Source organism: Adiantum capillus-veneris, unplaced genomic scaffold, assembly GCF_014529385.1.
Source record: "Adiantum capillus-veneris isolate H3 unplaced genomic scaffold, ASM1452938v2 Hic_scaffold_257, whole genome shotgun sequence".
NCBI lineage: Eukaryota > Viridiplantae > Streptophyta > Polypodiopsida > Polypodiales > Pteridaceae > Adiantum > Adiantum capillus-veneris.
The window spans coordinates 234,899-255,466 of record NW_028221389.1 but is presented as its reverse complement, the minus strand read 5'-3'; positions in this window follow the sequence as shown (position 1 = coordinate 255,466).

The following is a 20,568-nucleotide window of genomic DNA, read 5'->3' as shown; positions in this document are numbered from 1 at the left end:
ACGGTTTCCCATGGAGCCTATCCCTTGATGGAAAAATAGATTCAGGTTATCTACTGAAATTTATGAAAACATATACAATAACATGCCGTATGATGATGAGAGTGATCAAGATGCACTAATCATGTAACAAACAATACCAAACACAGAGGTAGAAAGTACAAATAGATCACTTTTAGGATCTCTGATAATACTTGGGTTAATTACCATATACGCACACATTGCACACTCACAAGTGGTATCAAAGCTTTGATTTCTTGACCTTCTCTTGACGTACGTGCAAAAGCTTTGAGAGAAGCTAAGGTTCAATACCTTAGCACAAAGCAATAGAATCAAAAGGAGGAGGAGGAAATCCACAATCACAGATCTATAGTAAATTGACACCTCAGTAAAGGTATTGGGAGCATTAAACAAAAGGCATTGTAGAGATTTTCTTTAATGAGAAGTGTTGAACCTCATAAAAAAGAGCAGCACTAGAGACTCTTTCTTTGCAGTAGCGCTATGAGGCAACAAAAAAACACCAGAGTGTTGATGAAAAAAATTGGAGAGTGGGAGCGTTGGAGTTTGTGAAAACTGAAGGTAGGACAATGTTGAAAATTTCAGCGATGAGTACAAAATGCTAGTGAGTTTTTCTCTCTATAGTGCAACAGAGAGCATGTATGCAACACCACACACACACACACACACACACACACACACACACACACACACACACGCTGTGGTACTTACCTTTGTGATTATGTAGCACAAATAACAATTGTGTTAAACTAGCTTCCTAATTTACCTTATAGGTATGCACCGTGGGATATCTCCCTTATAAGTATAATAGGTTTTTTAAAAAAACCCTTAGCTTGCAAATTAAGTGGTTTATTGCCCTCTCTAAAACCTACCGTGAAGGCGCTATGGTGGTATTTTCCATAACAAAACTGCATGACAATCGGCCATGCTTGATCAGACCTGCAGGAGGGGCTCGCTCCACTCAATACTACCTAAATGCTACACATATTCAAGGATGGCGTCCTTCCTCCTTCTTTATTTAAGAGGTGAGGGCACAATTTGCCCCTCACTTATCCTTCTGTGAGTTTTTCTTGCGTAAAGTGTGAGAACTGTTTATATTTTTTTCTACTGCATCTATAATGGAGCTTGCAACAGCTACAACATAGGTTGGTTACCATGTTTGGCCTCACTGGTTTTGTTACAATCATTTCTTTGAGATTATTATTATGGTATTGCTCTGTGTATGGGTGGATTGACTTGGCTTGACAGAGCATGCTATGAGTTGGTTAATCGGTAAAAACCATGGTGTGGGATGGCATTGCTTTGGTAACACCACTAAGGAGTATTGTTAATTGCTATAGCCCCGATTTTTAATGGCTATGCATAGCATCATATGGTTAATGATTGATTCTTTGGGCTTAACTTACTGACATTCTGGCTGCGCTGAGAAAACTGTTTATTTGCTTGTGATAATGGGGTACTACCACATGGCTGGACCATGCAATATATATTTTTCTGCAGACTGTACGGTATAATTTTAAAAAAAGGAAGGGTCTAACCCGGTGATTACTGGTTTCAGTCACATGACAATGCTTGGAAACAGCTTAATATATGGGGGCATAACCTGCTGTGTTTTTTGATAAAAACCACTTTATGGCTGCTTTACTCTAAATGGCACTAACTAAAGGTTTTTTTTGGCTAAACCCCTCAGCTGGGTTTCGGTTCTTTACAGATAAACGCATATTAGCCTAAGGTAAGGATGCACTTAACAGAATTGTTCTGGAAAGGTTGTACTTAAATGATTGGATGGTAATTGATACCGCTTTACACTTTAAGCTATTCGGTTAACTTTGTGATAAATGGCTCACTGGTTTGGTAAAAAGCTCTGCCCATTGTGAAGGTAAGTATCTCGCATTACAGCTTTGGGTACAACCCAGAGGGGTTTTTTCTTGCATATGGATGTGTCGCTATCATTACAGTAAGATGCTTTGGGATGGGGGTATTCCCTGGATGACTATTGGCTTCTATGATTGGTACTGTCGCTGTAATTGGTTGACATGAAAAAAACTGTCTCTTTTTTAAACTGGTATGAAACACCTATGGTTGGGTGTACTTTGGAATCCTATTTTGCCGTACATTGCCTGCTAAAACACGCTGTTTTGGGCGACCCTATGGGATTTTTCCCAGTTACACTGCATATTAGCACCTGTTTTTGATAAGACGGGATAATGCAAAACTCTATTTACATTCACCATTTGATGGGAGTTTGTGACTTATAGTAAATAGGAAGGATCGGATTACGTTGTAAACTATATCAGTTCCGAATTTATTCTACAATGGGTCTATACTCGTTTATAGCAAGTTTTAAACTTCTTCACAGATGGAGCTCCATTAATTTACTCAAAGTTGTTTTGTGATGGGTAACTTACCATTTGAAGTAGTAGGGGGTATGGCACTCTACGCTAAGACTAAAATACTAAATTTTTATTTTTTGAACCTTATATATAAAAGAACATAAGTACTTTGGACTAAGCTCAAATGTTTTTAAAAAATGTTAAAAGATGGACATGGATAACAACTGGTATAGTCCATTGATACCTGTAAAACACATCCAAGGATAATATAAATGTTGTCTTGTTTGGATGGATGCTGGTAAGGACTCTATCTTATCTTGGAAGGTTTTTTTTGGCTTTTAGCAATTGTCCAATACAGGATTATACATACACCTATTGCAAGGGAAGTACTTCTATCTATATACTGGAATGAGGCTTCATTCATACAAACATTGTACAAAGATAATTCTAACCCTGAGTTGTTTTTGTACTTATCATTTCTCTTTCTCTGAAGCCAGCTGTCTTTTGAATGTAAAAGTTCAAATTATGTCTTATTATTTATGATAAAATAGCTACACACACACACTGTGGTACTTTTAATGCTTTAGTTTTTCCCTCCTCCTAAATAAAACCTCCCTCCCCCCCCCCCCTCTGAAGCACTCATGGGATACTGACTAATTACATGCGACTTATGGCCTATGGGACTATGCCCTTGCATAATAATTCTCTCCTAGAATTGGGCGTGAGTAAAAAGGTCGGGCTCTCATTGCAAATAGTAGGCGGCCTGCGCATCCTGGGGATGGATCTCCCCTTGCAAGGCTTTCTGTGCATCACTTGAAGACGCTACACAGCAGGGAGGCTTGCCTCTCTCATCGATCACGCTCAGGAAAATGCAGCTCAACCTCTATAAAAAAGGTGAGGGTGCACTTTGCCCCTCACTTAGCTTGTTCGTATTTTTGTTGTTCTGACTAAAGGCAATATACCGTTTGCTTCACTGTCCGAGCTATGGAGCTCACTGCGCAAAATACTCAGGTTTTTCTCTAGGCCTCTTTTTGAGAAAAAAAATCTTTGAGCTTTGGTTATCCGTTGCTTTAAATATTAAAACATTACGTTGGTACTACTTGTAGTAGTTCTCATAGCATAGCGTTGAACTGTATAACATTCATTAGGGGTTTAATTTAAGAATTTGTTTGGGCAAGTACTCTGCGTAGACTGGTTTTTTTCAAAAAACTGTTGTAGCCCTTAAATATGGTAGCAAGGCATCGTCTGACTGATTGAAAGCACACCTAATGGAACCTATTGCAAAAATTGGGGAGATTTGATGTCGACTGGTCTTAGAAAAAAAACTGTGCATCATTGGTTTTCTTGGCTTGGCTTAAGCCGTTGCAGGTCTTGCCGTTTACCGACCTAACTAAGGTATGTTTAGAAAAAAGAAAGGGCTCTGTTTTAGCCGATACATGCTTTTTTTGGGCTCTGTTTTAGCCAACACTGGTTTTTTTGGGGCTCTGTTTTAGCCGACACTGGTCTTCTTCTTTTTGCGGGCCTAACAGTAACCGGACATTACAATTTTTTGTATGATGAATCACTTGGGTTTTCTTAAAAAAAAGGGGGGGTAAATATATAGCTAATGCATTTTAGCTCTGGCCTATAGCTAAGGCTAGTACCCGCATGGAATGTGAATGAAACCTTGGACTTTCTGAAAGCTTGTGTTTGTTTTGGTGATGAAACTCTGTCTGACATCGACAAGGATACGTTTGGCTTTTCTGTTGTATGCAATATGGAAACTCTTGGACTTCTTCATAATACTTTCCCTCATGATTTCATATGGGGAGAAGGAGTTAAGGTTATTTTAACCCATCTAGCACCCATGACGGTGGAATCTTGAAAGTATCTTGCAGAAAAACAGGACTGAACACTGCTGAATTGTATTGAATACTAAGAACTTAAAAACTTGAAGTTTTGAAGGTAAGTATATGGAGATTACTCTCAGCTTTGGCGTAAAAAACTGACCTTTGGCTCATGACATAAAGTTCCACTTGATACTCTATTTCTGATTTTGGTATATGGATGCTATTGTTAGTGTAAGCATAGCTATCAAGCTATGGAGAAAAAATGGGAAGTTTGAAGGTAAATATATGGCTAGTACCCTCAAAACATGGCATAAATACCGAGATATGGCTCACGAAATGAGGTTCCACTTGAAAAAATGGAGTCTTTTTTTGATACTCTATTGATTAGTAAGTATATGTTTGCTACTATGGACTCAAGCATAGCTACCAAGCTATGGCTTAAACTTTTTGGACTTCACCACACAGATTAGAAGGTAGATTGTACCATTGATTTTTGAAGGAATATGTAAAGACTGCTAAAAAAATCTAATAACCTAAGCTTGGCTAAAGTAATTAAAATCTATAAGATGGACATGGATAACAACTGACATGGCCATTGATACCTGTAAAACACATCCAAGGCTAATTGAATTTTTGTCTTGGTTGGATGGATGCAGGTAAGGACTCTATCTTATCTTGGAGGGTTTTCTTTTCTTTGGCAAGCAACATTATTGTGATGAAATATCCACTGAGGAACGGGGATGTTTTTTTACTACCAACCTTACTGAAAGAGGACCTCTTCCCTACAATCATTGTACCTAAATAATTCTGATACTGAGTTTTTTTTGTACATATCAGTTCATTATTCCTTGGCCAGCTGTCTTTTGAATGTAAAAATTCAATTATGTCTTATTACTTAAGATTTAAACAGCTACACACACACACACACACACACACACACACACACACAGGTAGATAGACGGCGTCTATCTGGTCACTTCCTTGACATAGCGAGAACGAGAGAGAGTGGGTCTAGTCTCTCCTCTAGTGTTTTGATTTCTTCTCTTGCATAGATACACACAGAGGTAGATGGAACGAGTCTATCTGGCCACTTCCTCAACATAGCGAGAGCGAGAGAGAGTGGGTCTAGGCTCTTTTCCAGTGTTTTGATTTCTTCTCGTGCACAGATACACCATGACACACATGGATCCAATGATCTTCTGGAAGTACGTTTTTTTTGACAAGCGACATCGACTCTCGGATGTCTACGGCCACCATGATAGGTACAACTTGACCTTCACAGGGATTTTGTGAGCTAGATTGTACTTTTCCCCGGCACTAATGTCGGAGGAAATGTATGTCATATGCGGACAAGTGGTTTCTTATCCATGTGTCTGGTTTTTGACCGATGAGGTTTTTGATCAACGAGATAGTGTGCAAGATTACAAGTTGTGCATTTTGTAACCGACGAACATTCCGGTCGATGCTTTATGCTTTAGATTGTGTGGTTTTTCACAGAGGTTTCCAACACACATTCGTTATGTGTGGAATTTATGTTATGTATGCATATGCTAATACAAATCGAGCTCTTGATAGCTCGTAGGTGATGGATTCACGGGTATACAGATAGCAGAGATGTGGAGTTTCCAAAGAGCTACTCATATGGGAATGAGCTTATGCCATGCTTATGTTGTATGTATGCCACATGTGGATTTTTGATTGAGATGGTTTTGTCTTGGACAAGTTTATGCACTTTTTGTGAGAACTCACAACAATGTCTTGCTTCTATTCATTGAGTTTGGAGAGCATTTGATCACTTTTGATCGTTGTATGACATTTGTGGATGAGAGTCTGAGTCTCTCGTTTAAGCAGAGTGCCTAGTTGGCTTAATTTATACTTCTATGATTTTTTGGCATGCCACTTTGAATGACTAAGTTGTATTTGAGATTTTACTGAAAATATAAGAGAAACTCTATTCCCAAATTCTTGCCATATGTTGCATGTATTTGCAATTTGATTCTAGGATGGTGTAGTGGTTGATTTACTCCCATTTTAACACTGATCAAGTATTTACTCTCACTTTTATAGATTTTGTTAGCTTGGATGTGGATTTAGTGCTCTTGTATCCTCTGTCGTAGGAGTGAGATTTATGTATGCTCATAGTGGCTATAGGTAGATCTATGGTATACATTGTTTTTGATTGACGAACATTCTAATGGTGAGTCTAATGCTTACATTTTACAAATAGTCATTGGTTATAGGTTCTACATGCTTACAAGTATAGATTTATGCAATTGTCAGATTAACATCACTACTTGTGGGACGTGATTTGAGCACAATGTTTGCTCACCACTTGTATATAAAGTTATGCGTTTTATGCTTAGCTGAGATCTATTTATCCGAGTGTTGAGTTGATACTCTTTGTGCTTGCATTATCCCTTGGCGCTTGTTTATGCATGGATTCTAACTACTTCCAAAAAGCTTCAAATTCCTTAAGGAAAATAGAAAAATCCTTACTTACTTCTTGGTGTACCAATTTCAACTTATCACCCTTCAAATCATTGTACCAAACCTTTGCTTGTATGCGCATCAGCAACGACACCATTTGCAGCTTTTTCGCATCCGTCTCAACATATGCATCAATATCATCCACAATTCAAAATTTGCCAACCAATCTTCAAGGTCTTCAACACCTCCAATTATGGGCCCAAAGCTTGACTACATCATCTCTCCTACCTTTAAACACAACCTCCAAATATTTTGACCATCTGCTAACCGTTTGTCGGCTTCCAAACACCACTTTAAACTTCAAATCGGAGCATCAATGCTCCTCCGTGGGGAACTTGAAGATGGATAGGGGGAAGGGAAACACACCCAAAACCCAAGTAATCTGCCTCTCTATAGCCCAAGAAAATCACTACACACCCCAATCCACTAGAGTCCACCTTCAAAACTCACACAACTCACCGACGAACCACCGTTTGCACACCACCATTTGCACACACTCAATATGACACCACCAACAAAGCCCAATCACCTTGTATAGCTCGATTCAATCCCTTCACCGCACACACAACCTCTCTCAACCTCTCTGTGCACAACAGACCATCAGGGGGGACACAACTACCTACACACGCCCGAAACCAGATGCACACAATAAAGAAGAGAAGGGATAAGGGGAATCGACACCAGATGCACAATAATGATGGATTTCTTTCAACAAAGACGACTATATACAGCTGTAGCTCCTAACCGGCATAAGCATCGGCAAGTAGAACACAAAAATCTGGTTGCCCTTCAGCTCCACACCAACTCCATAGCCACACTTCGGCTCAAGAATCCCTTGGTCCTCCCGTCTCACTGACCTCGGAAAAGAGAACCCCCACATGGAAGAACGGGCCCCTCTTGAGCGTGGGCACTCCCCTTTTTTGGTTCCTCGTCTATTTTTGGTATCCCTTGCATGTGAGGATGCCCTTCTATTCTTGGCTTTACTTCCTTTGGGAACCCAAGGCATGACTTGGCCCTTACGGGCACGTGATGGGCCTCTACCACATCATCATGCCATTGCAGAGTCAACGGCCATCGATAACGGGCCTATCCGCCACTTGCTTCAACAAAACCACCAGGTACCGCCCCACGTCAACATCATGTCCATCAGGCACAACCACAACAATGCTGTGCGCGCTCTAGGCACCATGGTGAATAGTCTTCGGAGCTCAACTCCTACACCACGACACATAAGTGCACGTCTCCCTTGTGCTTATGTACTCTACCAAGTCAACCTCGTACTTATCATGTGGGATTAACCCACAAATACGTGATAGATCCACTTCAAATCACCCCCCAATGGTCAAAACTTCACCAACTCTTAATTTTAATTGCATAAAAATTCTCCTCCTCTCACCATTTCAATCCGATGCCATTTGGTGCACACCAACCCTGTGATTGAGCCGCAAATTCCAACCAATAGATCTCTTTGTTGGCTACGAACTGTACAAACCTCACTACCATTTTGGCTTTGCCGTGCCCTCAAATGATGCGCCTAAAAAACCCGTTTGCTACCACCTGACCGGCAACTGCCATCATTTTCAAACTTTAATATCTGACCGACCCGGTGCCCGATTGACGAGCCGTAAACTCCCATGGCCTTTACTTGCTGCATAGAATTCATACAAAACCTAGAAAAGCTTCAAAAATCTTAGATGTCACATCTATTCATGCAACCAACCCGACACAGAACTGGCCCCCGACAAATCTTTATTTGCTAGTATCTTGACCTCCAAAGTTCCAAACGACAATCTGAAAAGACCAGCAGGCTCCATAAATCAAGCACTACACACCCATAGCTCCAAAATGACTTGGACTACCTGGAATCACCTGCTCTGTCCGTCTCAGATTTGCAAATACCTTCAACTTTGAATAGCCATGGCTTTCGCTTTGTAGCTGCGTTTGATGAGCCATCTGGACTTGCTCCTCTAGCACTTCAAGCTCTACATTTTTGAGCTAGAAACCATCACCTTGAGCCTCCTTCACCTACCACCTTTTCCGGCCCATCTTGTAGCCTTTAGGGTCTAAAAACCCACATAAAGCATATATCTCTGCTGCCACCTAAGGATCTTCCCATATGTTCTAGCCCTCTGCCATGCATCTATAAGCATACACATCACTGCCTATGTCCTCTGCTAGGGTTGTCACACTTTGGGTGCACCAACACCTACCAATGAAGACAAACTCCACACAATTGACAGACAACACACCATCATGATTTTGCCCGTTTTTAGCAATCTTATAGTACACACCTCTCTCTCTTTCTCCCTCACACACAAATGGCCCGGGGGGCACACACAACTCACACAATTGGCACCAAAAACTTTGAGCAAGGAAATGCAAGAAGGGGGAAAGGGGAAGCACAAGATTTGGCTATGGTTTTCTCCAATTATGACAAAAACACCGCTTACAAACACCATAAGACGTGCTACCATCATCTCCATCGGTACGACCTCAAAGAGCATAATTTTTTTTTGGCAACCCTCAACTTCACACATTATGTCTATTTACAAGGCGGACATTGACGAAGCTCTTCACTGACCAATGCACTACTTTCTCAAACAACGCCCAATGTTGAAAATTGATGATGATTTTAGTCTTCCACTTTACTTCACTTGTATGTTTGTACCCCAACATTAGATAAGATCCACAAGGAGTTTATCGGATTGGTCTCATAAGTGATTTCGGCATTTTGAAGACGTTAAATATATCATTTCATTTCATTTCTCTCTCTCTCTCTCTCTCTCTCTCTCTCTCTCTCTCTCTCTCTCTCTCTCTCTCGCTGTCTCTCTTTATTTAGCTCTCTCTCTCTCTCTCTCTACTTTCGTTATCCCTCTCTTTAACCTCTCTCTCTCTCTCTCTCTCTGTCTCTCTCTCTCTCTCTACTTTCTTTATATGTCTCTTTAACTTCTCTCTCTCTCTCTCTCTCTCTCTCTCTCTCTCTCTCTCTCTCTCTCTCTCTCTCTCTCTCTCTCTCTCTCTCTCACACACACACACACACGCGTGCGCGTGCACACACACACACATACACACAATGTGTGTGTGTGTGTGAGAGAGAGAGAGAAAGAGAGAGAGAGAGAGAGAGAGAGAGAGAGAGAGAGAAAGAGGGGAAGGGAATATAAGAGAGAGGAGAGGGAGGGAGCATACCTCGCTCTCCCTCATCTCCTCGTGTGTGTGTGTGTGTGTGTGTGTGTGTGAGAGAGAGAGAGAGAGAGAGAGAGAGGAGGGGGGGGGGGGGGGGGGTGGGGGGAAGGTATACCTATTGTGCAGAGAGCACCGAAACTCAGATATACAGATCTGAGTTTCTGGTGCTCTCAAATTATTTTTAAGGGTCGGCGTCGCTATGAATGTCACTATAAGCGTCTCTAAGCGTCTCTATAGTCTTTGTTACATAGCGACGCCTATAGCGAGGCCGAGCTTTTCCCCATCTGAGCGTCGCACTACGAGCGTCGCTACATTAAAGACGTCTTGTAGTGCTTGTGTTTTACTTGAAATCGGGGAATCTTGCTGGGTTGTGATATCATTGTGGAAACTCACGACATTTTTCAAAAAACTACCCTACAATATCTACTGCCTCTCACCTCATCCCATCTTATCTGGGGAGGAAAAATATGGTCCCGCAAGAGCAGATCTTTGGGAAAAATGTCTCCAAAGTTGATAGAGGAAAAGTGTCTACAACCAATAACAAGGAGGTGGATCATCCCCACTTTATGCAAGGACACCTAGTGGTAGGCAACCACCCAACCCAAGACTTTGTTTAAACCTAGTGTGGGGAGTAACATTCCATCATCTTCAAAAAATCCAAAACCAGCAGAGAAAGTCAAGAGAGTGGTAGATGGGGATGGTTTCACAGCTGCTACCTAGGAATTTTTTAAATCAAGGGGCTTCTCCTTGGGGTATATCTCACATAATTATTATGAAGCCCTCATGGAGGACATGCCATCTCGTGAAACCTCAGTAGCCATAGAAAACATCATGGAAACCCATGAGTTAGCCAAGAAACAAAAATATCCAACAATGAAACCGACCCATGAGGCATTCATCTAGAAGTGCATATGCAAGAAACAAATAGTGAGGAGGAAACACACATGGTTCATAACAGTATGAAGTTTGCAACCTTTAATGTAAAAGGGTAGAATGACCCCTCAAGGTTGCACAATTTTAATAAGTGGATGTTTTCTAGTCAGATTGATGTGTATTTAGTTCAAGAGCATAAAAGGAAAGACAAGGCAAGGCAACTTATGCACTATAGAGGTATGGAGTGCTTCTATGGAGGAAAGAAAGGGGGATTCCCCGGAGCTTACTTGCATTAAGACATCTCTTCATCCCATCTGGATTCTGGATCATCCAAATGGTCAATGCTCAGTTTTTCAGATATCCACTCAATGGGGCAAAATGATGTTGATTAATGTCTATGCAGACAATAACCCTAGACTTAGGGGTGATCTTTGGCAATGGATAGTAGGCTTGTAGCTATCTCATTGAATTATGGCTTGGGACTTTAACATGGTATGTGCAGGGCAGGATATCACCTCTACTGGCTCTCTTATTAACAAGCTAGAGAGTAATTCTAGGGAGAGAATGGTGAGTGCAGGTAATTTACAGGATGCTTGGCTAGAAACTACATACCAAAACCAAGGATTTACCTTCCATTCACAATCTCATCTGTCTTCTTGGTCCTGGCTTGAAAGAATTTATTTTTGTTCTACTCACTGGCTGCCTACTGATGATGATTTGGTTGTTGATTATAAAATGCTCCATGACAGACCACATCCCTCGTGTCTTTTCCTTATCTGATGTGCTTAATTTTGAGTTTAATAATGTTGGTCTCCAACATTCACTTATGGTAAATAACTCTTTGTTGAGGCATCCTATGTTCAAGCTATTTATGAGTAGACTTATGCAGCAAATTAAAAGATATGTTGAGACTGACCTTGTTTATGCATGTCTTTTCTTGACTGATTAAATGCAACATTGCATAAAAAATGTGGAAAAGCATGTAGCTAATCAGAAACATTAGAGATTCATAGATGCCTCAGAGTTCATAAAACAGATTGTCTCAAGGGATGTATCTACAATTATTGAAGAAGAATTGGGAACCCTAGCTGCTGATGCAAGAAGAATCATTAACGAATTTGACTCAAAAATGGCCATCAGGGAAAGGTTTCTACGTAGTCAGTTCTAAGCATTCGCTTTGGTGAGCGTTGGCAGGTTGAATTTTTTTTTGGGATAGCTCTTAAAGCTTAGTCTACCCAGATTTTTGATTCAGGTTCATTTTGACCTCCATTAAATGGTGTTGCTGAGAGGAAAAAGAAGTCTCTTATGAAGATGGCACAATGTATGGTCAAAAGTCAAGCTTTACCACATTCATGTTGGCTCGAGACTGTCATGTGTGCCACTTATGTACTCAGCAAGTGTCCTACAAAAGCATTGTAGTCTATGACTCCATATGAAGCATGGCATGATAGAAAGCCATCTATTGAGCACATGCATGTTTTTGGCTGTTTGGCGTATGCTTTGGTGCCACAAATATAGCGTAGAAAATTGGATGATAAGGCTATCAAATGTATTTTTGTGGTTATAGTGCTGAAAGCAAAGGTTACAAGTTGTATCATCCACAAACAAAGCATTATGTTCAACCCTTACTGTCATGTACCAGAGACAACAATGTAAGCTCACAAGACATTTATGACACTTTGTTGCCTCTTTTTAGTGGTGGAAGTTCAAATGTAAACTCCAATGAGGCAAATGTATAGCCTATGGGGGTTTCAAAAAGTGTTATACATCATCCTATTACCGATGCAGATGTACATGATGTACTTGATGAGGAAAGGGCTGACAATGAGCAGGATAGAGGTATTGCCAAAATGGCTGGTGCATACATTGCATGATAGTAAATTGGATGCACCTTTGTCTAGTCGCACTTGTTCAGGCTCTCGCCATGCATCTTATGCATCAGATTGTTATGCTTTGGCTGTGTCTAGCTTACATTATGTTGAGGAACCTCTGTCTTTTGATGAAGCACATAATTAAAAAATTGGATGGCTGCCATGCAATCAGAATATGATGCACTTATAGAAAATGACACATGGACTTTATGTGATTTGCCTCTTGGAAAAAAGGCAATTGGAACAAAGTGGGTTTACAAGTTAAAACACAAGCCGGATGGTGAGATTGATCGCTATAAGGCTCAACTTGTTGCAAAGAGTTATGCACAGCAAAAAGGTATAGATTATGAAGAGACTTTTGTTCCCAATTGTTGTATGACCACTGTGCATTTTGTATGTGCATTTGGCAACTCATTTTGGTTGGGATGTACATCAATCCGACATTGTTACTGCTTTGTTGAATGGTGACATATTTGAGGAAATTTATGTAACGCAGCCTCGCGGTTTTGTCAAGAAAGGACAAGAGAATAAGGTGTGAAAATGTAGCAAAGCTTTGTATGGATTGAAGCAATCTCCTCGTGCTTGGTATGAGAAGGCTGACACTCATTTGGTCAAACAAGGCTTTTGTAACAGTCCAATAGAAAGCACATTGTATGTCAAGCATGAGGGCAATGTACTTCTCATGCTTGTTCTTTATGTGGATGATTTGCTGATCATTGATCCCAATGAGGCACATATTGTTGAATTCAAGGCTGATTTGAATGCTACTTTCAAGATGAAAGATTTGGGGTTGTTGCATCATTACTTGGGCATACAGTTTAAGCAGTGTGATGGTGGTATTGCCTTGTGTCAAAGAAGCTACATAGAGACATTGCTATGTAAGTTTGGACTTGAGGATTGCAAACCTATTGCCACTCCCATGGAAGCTGGTTTGAAGTTAAGTCTACATGATGTTGGTGATCTTGTTGATGTCACTCTTTACCAAATTGTTGTTGGCTGCCTCATTTATGTATGCAACACGAGGTTGGATATTCAGTTTGCAGTCTCACAGGTCAGCAGATTGATGCATATCCCAGGGTCTAAGCATTGGTAGTACTTCAGAAAGATTTTCCACTACTTGAGTGGCACTTTATATCTTGGCTAGTTTTATCCCAAGGGGGGATCATTTACGCCAGACTTACATGATTTTTCGAACTCAAATTGGGCTGGTTGTTTTGACACGCAGGTGTTCACAAGTGGTTTTTATTTCATGCTTGGCAGTTCACGTACATCATGGTTGAGAAAGAAGAAATTTACTGTGGCCACTTCTAGTTGTGAGGCTGAGTATAGGGCAGTCTTGACAACTACGGTTGACTCTGTATGGCTCAGATGCATTATCGCCGATTTGGGTGTTGGACAGGACACTGCCAACACTATCTTGCTTCCACAACTCTGAGGTATATTGAGATTGTATAAAAATGTAAACTATATAATTCCTACATACAGCCCTAAAAAGAGATCTAAAAGTATCCAAGTTATCAAGGTGCTACCCAAACTTTTATGCATCTTATCCAATGGTTGATTTTTTGGCATAATATAGAGAAGGTATGTGGTATTGACAAGCCTTATGTGGAGCTCCTAAGGCCTATTGACCAAAAAATTTATATAGAGCCGGGGCACCTTCATTAATATGCAAATCCCTAGCTGACGCAGCATCAACTTGCTGCACAGGCACAGAGCCTTCATCTTTCACGAGGAAGGCATTGTCTTTGAGGATGCGGCTCCTGATCTTGGGCTGTCCCCTAGTCAATCATTGCTTCTCATTATAATAAGCTGTTGGTGATGATGATATACTCGGTTGCTCATGACGTTGCAAGAGATCCTCTTGATCTGCTGACCTTTTGCGTATACCTGCAAGTGTCTGCCTAAGGTTGGACATGGTGAAGGGATATTGGAGGCGCACAACAACCTTGACGATGACAATGTGAGTAGGAAGCACCGATGGGCAATATTGCAACAAACTGCTCAAGTTTTATGCCACAAAATGAAAATGGCCGCACGGCCTCCTTTTATAACCCTAAACCCTACCTGCTACCGCTAATTACTTTCCAGGTAAATGCGTTCAAACAGTAGGGGCTACAAAAAGATGTTGGTTGATGTCGTAAGCTAGTAGACAAACAAAATAGTTTAACCAATTTACTAGAGAAAAGGCACAAGTAACAGGGGCTGCAAAAAGATGTTGGGCCCAAATGCGTACACGTTTGCATGGAGCGGCATTTATTTTGGTTCCAAAATTTCAACTACATAGTCAAGGCTCTAACAGAGAGGTCATGGGAGACTTTGAAAACGGTATGCAAACAATTGCTCTCAGGTGACAAGGATAGAGAAGCTTTCCAACAATGTGTTGATTATGCTAATAGAGAAGGTAGGTTTAGAGATCCGTGCCATATTGAAGCATCAAGAAGCACTGAGCTCTAGCGTGCTGGAAAGAATCTGGGGGAGAAAAAGTGAAACTTCAACACATGGCCCCTTGGGGTGACCATCTTTATCATTTGATCATGCTCCTATGGTAGTAGCCCAATAGGCCTCTTTTTTTTTTCTTTTTGGGAGGGGACGGGGGTTGCCTCTTTTTTTCGTTGTTGGGACCCCTCCTTGGCCCTTCCAAATCCACACTTCCATTGTGTGGTTTGCTTACCTAGTCTACCTTCGTCTTAATATATCTTGTACACAAACTTTTTGGGTATACTGCAATTTGATTGTTATTTGGCATTGTCTCTCTTAATTGGTAATGGTGAATCAATTGAATTCCAAAAGCTTATTTCTAGGTCTCGCGAGGAAATACACATTCTTAGACAAATAATTATGCTGCAATTGTTTGGTTGCAACTTCGAGATATGTCGCCCTTGAAATTCGTATCTAAAGTTCTAAAAAGTGCCTAGAGGGAGAAAGAGCATGCTATTTATTTATCAGGATCACTAGAAGCCTAGAAGGTGCACATTCTTGCACTAGGCTTTGTGGTGGTACCCTTCACATGGACTCACATGATTATATAGCATCATTGGTGTAGCTAATATAAGGAGCACGCAAGGCCATGTGCATCTACCAGTGCATGTGCAAGGTGAATGAAAAAGCAAGTACGAAGATCAAGTACAACTAGGGCTATCCAGGGATGCATGTCTTATTGGTTTTTAGACCAGGAAGCTTATTTGGGGCTAACAGAGGGCTATATCAAGATGTTCATAATGCATTTGATTATGTAGCAAAAGGTGGTCTTCAAGATGTTAATCTAGGTTGGTTCCTAGATGGCTCATCAATCTACAAGGTGATGTCTTGCATTAAAGGGGAAAAACTGTTTGTAGATCCTCCAGGATTGCACGGATGATGATCAGGGCATATGTGAATCATAGGACTAAGTGTTTGATTTATGGATCATGTCGATCTTTTCACATTACAATCCGAACCGGGAGGTAAACATAGGAGCAATTGAAGTTTTGTCAAAGGACCGCTTCTACACCATTTTGACTACCTTGGTTTATGTGCCATTGTATGTTTTCTCAAGTCTTCAGTGTTTACGAGGGTGTATAAGGTATTTGAAACTATGTCAAAAGTGACAACTCATCAATCAAGGTACAAACACCAAGATATTGTGACGGGAAGTTGGCAGTTAGCAATCTAGCAATGAGGTTGCAAGCAAGTGAATTTATCCCATTTTGGGAACCTCTGTTAAATGCTTTTGGTTTTCAACTTGCAATTGCAATGGGGTTCTAAAAATGGAAAGTCGACAAAGTAGGTTTCACTACGGCTTTACAAGAGAGGTCCATCTGATCTAAAGCTGAAAGTTAATTGTGGTTCAAAGTACTACAAAAAAAATGGTTTTCTTTTGAAAATTTTACGGATTCATAAACATGGGGGGGATCTTCATGGAAGTGGCAATGGTGGAAAAATCCACGTTTGAGTGTGGGGGATGAGGTGTTAGGGTACTTATACGGGGAGATGGTCTTCATTGAGAAAGGGAAGTGAGAGGAGTTATGGCTCGTTCACCCTTCCATTTCATGGCATTTTGTTGGGTTTTTGCATGCATGCACATGAGCCGCATTGATCAAGTGATGTGGGCATTTCCAAGTGGCTCCGCTCGATGTAAACGGTAGCTTGGTAGGGGTCAATTCACACAGGGTGGGCATTGGGATCTCCAATATGTACCACCAAGTATGAAATCTTCTTCCGAAAGCCCCTAAGGCCACACGCCTTCGAGATGTAAGCATGGTTGGGGAAAGGCCGCTCTTGGTCTATGCCTAAAACCCTAGTGTTGCAACATCCTTGCAAGTTACAAACATAGTAACTTCATTCGGAAACATCCTCTGTATACAAAACACCCGGCAGCTTCCTTGCAAAGAGGAGATGTTGTTTAAATGTATCATCTTCATAGATTTTGTGGAGTTGCTTGCCTTCTTATGGCCCTCTATGGGAGATTTAGCAGCCTCCTTAGGCAAAGTACTCTTTGCCCAACCATTGATTGCCCAACTAGGAACAAAGTGTGTATTATGTGGCAAACTGACAAGCAAAACGGCTGAAACTAGTAGAAAGCTCTCAATTTTCTAGTTAGAAATAGCTAAGTATACTTCTTAATCTAAGATTTTTTTTGGTACATTACTCAAGGCTTTAAATAGTTACTTTGGACATGGTAACTACTACTCTATATTTTTTCTAGATAGCAATCCTAATCATCTAGTCACTCGTTCTAAAATAAAATCCATGATGAATTGAAAGATTTGAAGGAATCCTTCAATCACATACACTTTACCTCTCCCTTGTCCTCTACATGTGCACCCCCCCCCCGCCCAAACCCACCAAAAAGCATTGTTTGGTGATATACATCGACCAAAGCACCACCAAGCACACCAACTTTGATTTGGTTAGCACGTCATGGCCGGCTCTTCCTTGCGGTATTTCACTCCACTCATGGGCCCTGTGGTGGTGTCCATGTCTTCATCTAACTTGTCTGATTGCCACTTCATTTGAACATGCTTAAAATGTTACACGTTGCGTTGTAGCAACCTCGTGCATATCCACATCATAGAAACTTACCACCATCTGCATTTCCTTATCAAACAATATGTCCAACCTATGAGTGCTTGTCTGCAACATGGTTGTCCGTTATATCTCTTTGACCCGTATTCTTACATAGTTCACCAACAAACAACATTTTACGATAACGAAAAACCAAAATTTTGTTCAAAACAAGAACGAAGACGTGTTGTACTTTTCTGAACACGTCCCTTGTTGTGAGCCCAGGTCTGGCCACTTCGGAGATGACGCTCTTGCATCCACTTTTGCACAAAATGTCTTTTTTCATTAGAATGGCAACGAAATAGAGAGGGTGGTATTGGTGCCTACAGCCAGCATGAATGAACCAACACATGGAAGGAGTCCAAGCACTCCCACAAGCAACAGAAGATCCTAAAGCATAGATTGTTTGTCTTATCTGATCTGCGGCCTTGGAATAATATGAATGTTCTTCTTAGTTGAATTTTGCAATTATCATTCTAACAAATTCACTTAGATCGAGCCTTTCACACTCAGTTTGACGGACCCACATTTCCTCTGCATGTTCACTATGTCTAAATTGTCATACAGTGAATATTACCAAGTAGTGCCTAGAGGAAAAGTAAACAACAGCAATGTAAATGTCATGACAATTACTAGTACTAAATAGCAGACAATCAAATGTAAACTGTACCAATGTTCAGGTACCTAAAGGACCAACTTGTACGCAAAGGACAATAATCTAATAAGCACTAAGTAGTACCAAATAGAAAACAGTAACCAATATGGTAAGTAGCAAAACTAGCAGACAATACCTTTAAGTACTTGTTAAGGAAGATCTTGCTCCTACCAAAGCACAACAATCTAGTACACAATAAATAGTACCAAATGTTAAATACCAAATAGTAAATTAGTACCAAATAATCAGTATGAAAAGTTCCAAACAATAAAAACTACAGATGTGAAGTACCCAAAGCACAAAAGTAAAAATAATAGTACCAAAAAGTACAAAATGAGGTCTCCAAAAGTTCACAGACATATTGAAGTACCAAAAGTAAAGTACCTCGAAGTCAAAACATGGTATTAAAGACCTATATATACATCACCAATTCGTAGCACACAGATATACATATGATGTTCCTACAGGAAAGTACCAAAAGGACCCCAAAGTACCCAAAAATATTAAACTTGTGTGAGTTTGAAAAACTGGGGTTTGGGACTTGTGGGCATTCAAAGTCAAAGTTTTGGTAGGATTTCCACCTGACATTGAGCAACTGAGGATGATATTGGTATTGTCTATGTCGAATTTGTGCCAAGTAACATTATGACATAGCGAGGCCACTAACTTTTTGAGTTGCTGTTTTGTTTTTATGTTGATACTATTCTTCTCACAACATAAAAACTAAAACAGGATTTTCTTGTCAGTTACCGCGATTAGCAACCAGGGTTTCGACAATTGTTGGTGTGTCTGTATGCTATCTGCAACAAAGTTTATTACATCTTATTATCTAATAGTCTTCCACTTACCTTATTTCCAAGTTTTTCTTTAGTAGAACCTCAGTTGAAACAAGGCTTTCATGAAACTGTTGGTGTTTCAAGCTCTTGTATGGGGCAAGGTTTAAATAGTAATGGATTTGGACGTTGGCGCAAAGGAATATTGGAGCTATTGGATGGAGGTGAAGCTCTTTTTGCATATAGACATGAGTTACCCTTGGGATTCTTCACAACATGAAGAAAAGGCCGAAGTTAGCCCTTGAAACAGTCACAATTTTAGACAGTGACTCTTTTGAAAATAATGTGGCATATACCGTTTGAAATAGTTTTGGGTGTTTTATACAAGAGGAGAAGAAAGGTGCCAAGGCTTTTTGTGCCTTTTTTGGCATTTCCCAGAGAGAGAGAGAGAGAGAGAGAGAGAGAGCGGAGAGAAAAGAGAGGGAGAGAGAGTTTTGAGTTTTTTGAGCCTGTTGTAAAAGGGCACACATGTTAAAACAAGAGGAAGAAAGACATACAAGTCTTTTTGTGCCTTTATTGGCACTCCCTCTCGCCGAGAACGGGAGTATGCATCAATGGGAGTGTTGATAGGAGGCTTTTTGGGCAGTGTAGAAAGGGCATGATTTTCTCCAGTCGAGCCATGTGGGTGGAAAGAATAGCTGGTCTCTCTCTCTCTGTCTCTCATTGGAAGGTAAGTGCCATGGTTACTAAATGGGTCCCTTCATATAAGGGCCATAGTGACTTCCTTTATATTTTATTTCAAACATGTCTTACGGGAGGCTTCACCTTCTGCTGGGCTGCAATAATTGCTAAATATCTTGGGTAGATGCAAGTTCCAAAGTTGGCAATGATGAAGAAACCAAAAACAAGGTTGGAATTTTTGATGTTTTGATTCGTGCTACGAGGTATGAAGCAATTGGAAGTTCTCATTGTATCCAACTCCAACCATTGGGAATTTTGGCAAGGTGGAAGCCTTAGTCCTTTGTTTTTAAATCCTTGTGTACACAACAAGCCTCTAGGAACCTTCTCATGATGGCACCAGGAATTGCAATTGCAATTGCTCTTATGCTTTTGAGGACTTAGATGCTTCAAGCTTGATTGTAGAGATTTCCCCCCATCGGGAAAGATTAGAGAATATTCATTAGTTTATGATGGCAGAATGGGAGAGTCCATATGAGTGGCAAGGTTGAAGAAAGAATAAAAGTCCCACAAGTGACGAATATGAAAGGTAAAATTAGCAATGCCCGTGTAATTCATGAAAAATTACAAAGTATAGAGTTATATGACAGTATAGAGTTATATAGTGCATACAACATTGTAGTGTAAAGAACTATATACTACCATCTACCACTATATAGCACATAAAACTATATTCCACCATATAAGTATATAGTATCTCATAGTTTACTAGATAACACTACATAGCACATAGAGTTAAATAGCTACATAATATTACAAATAAGT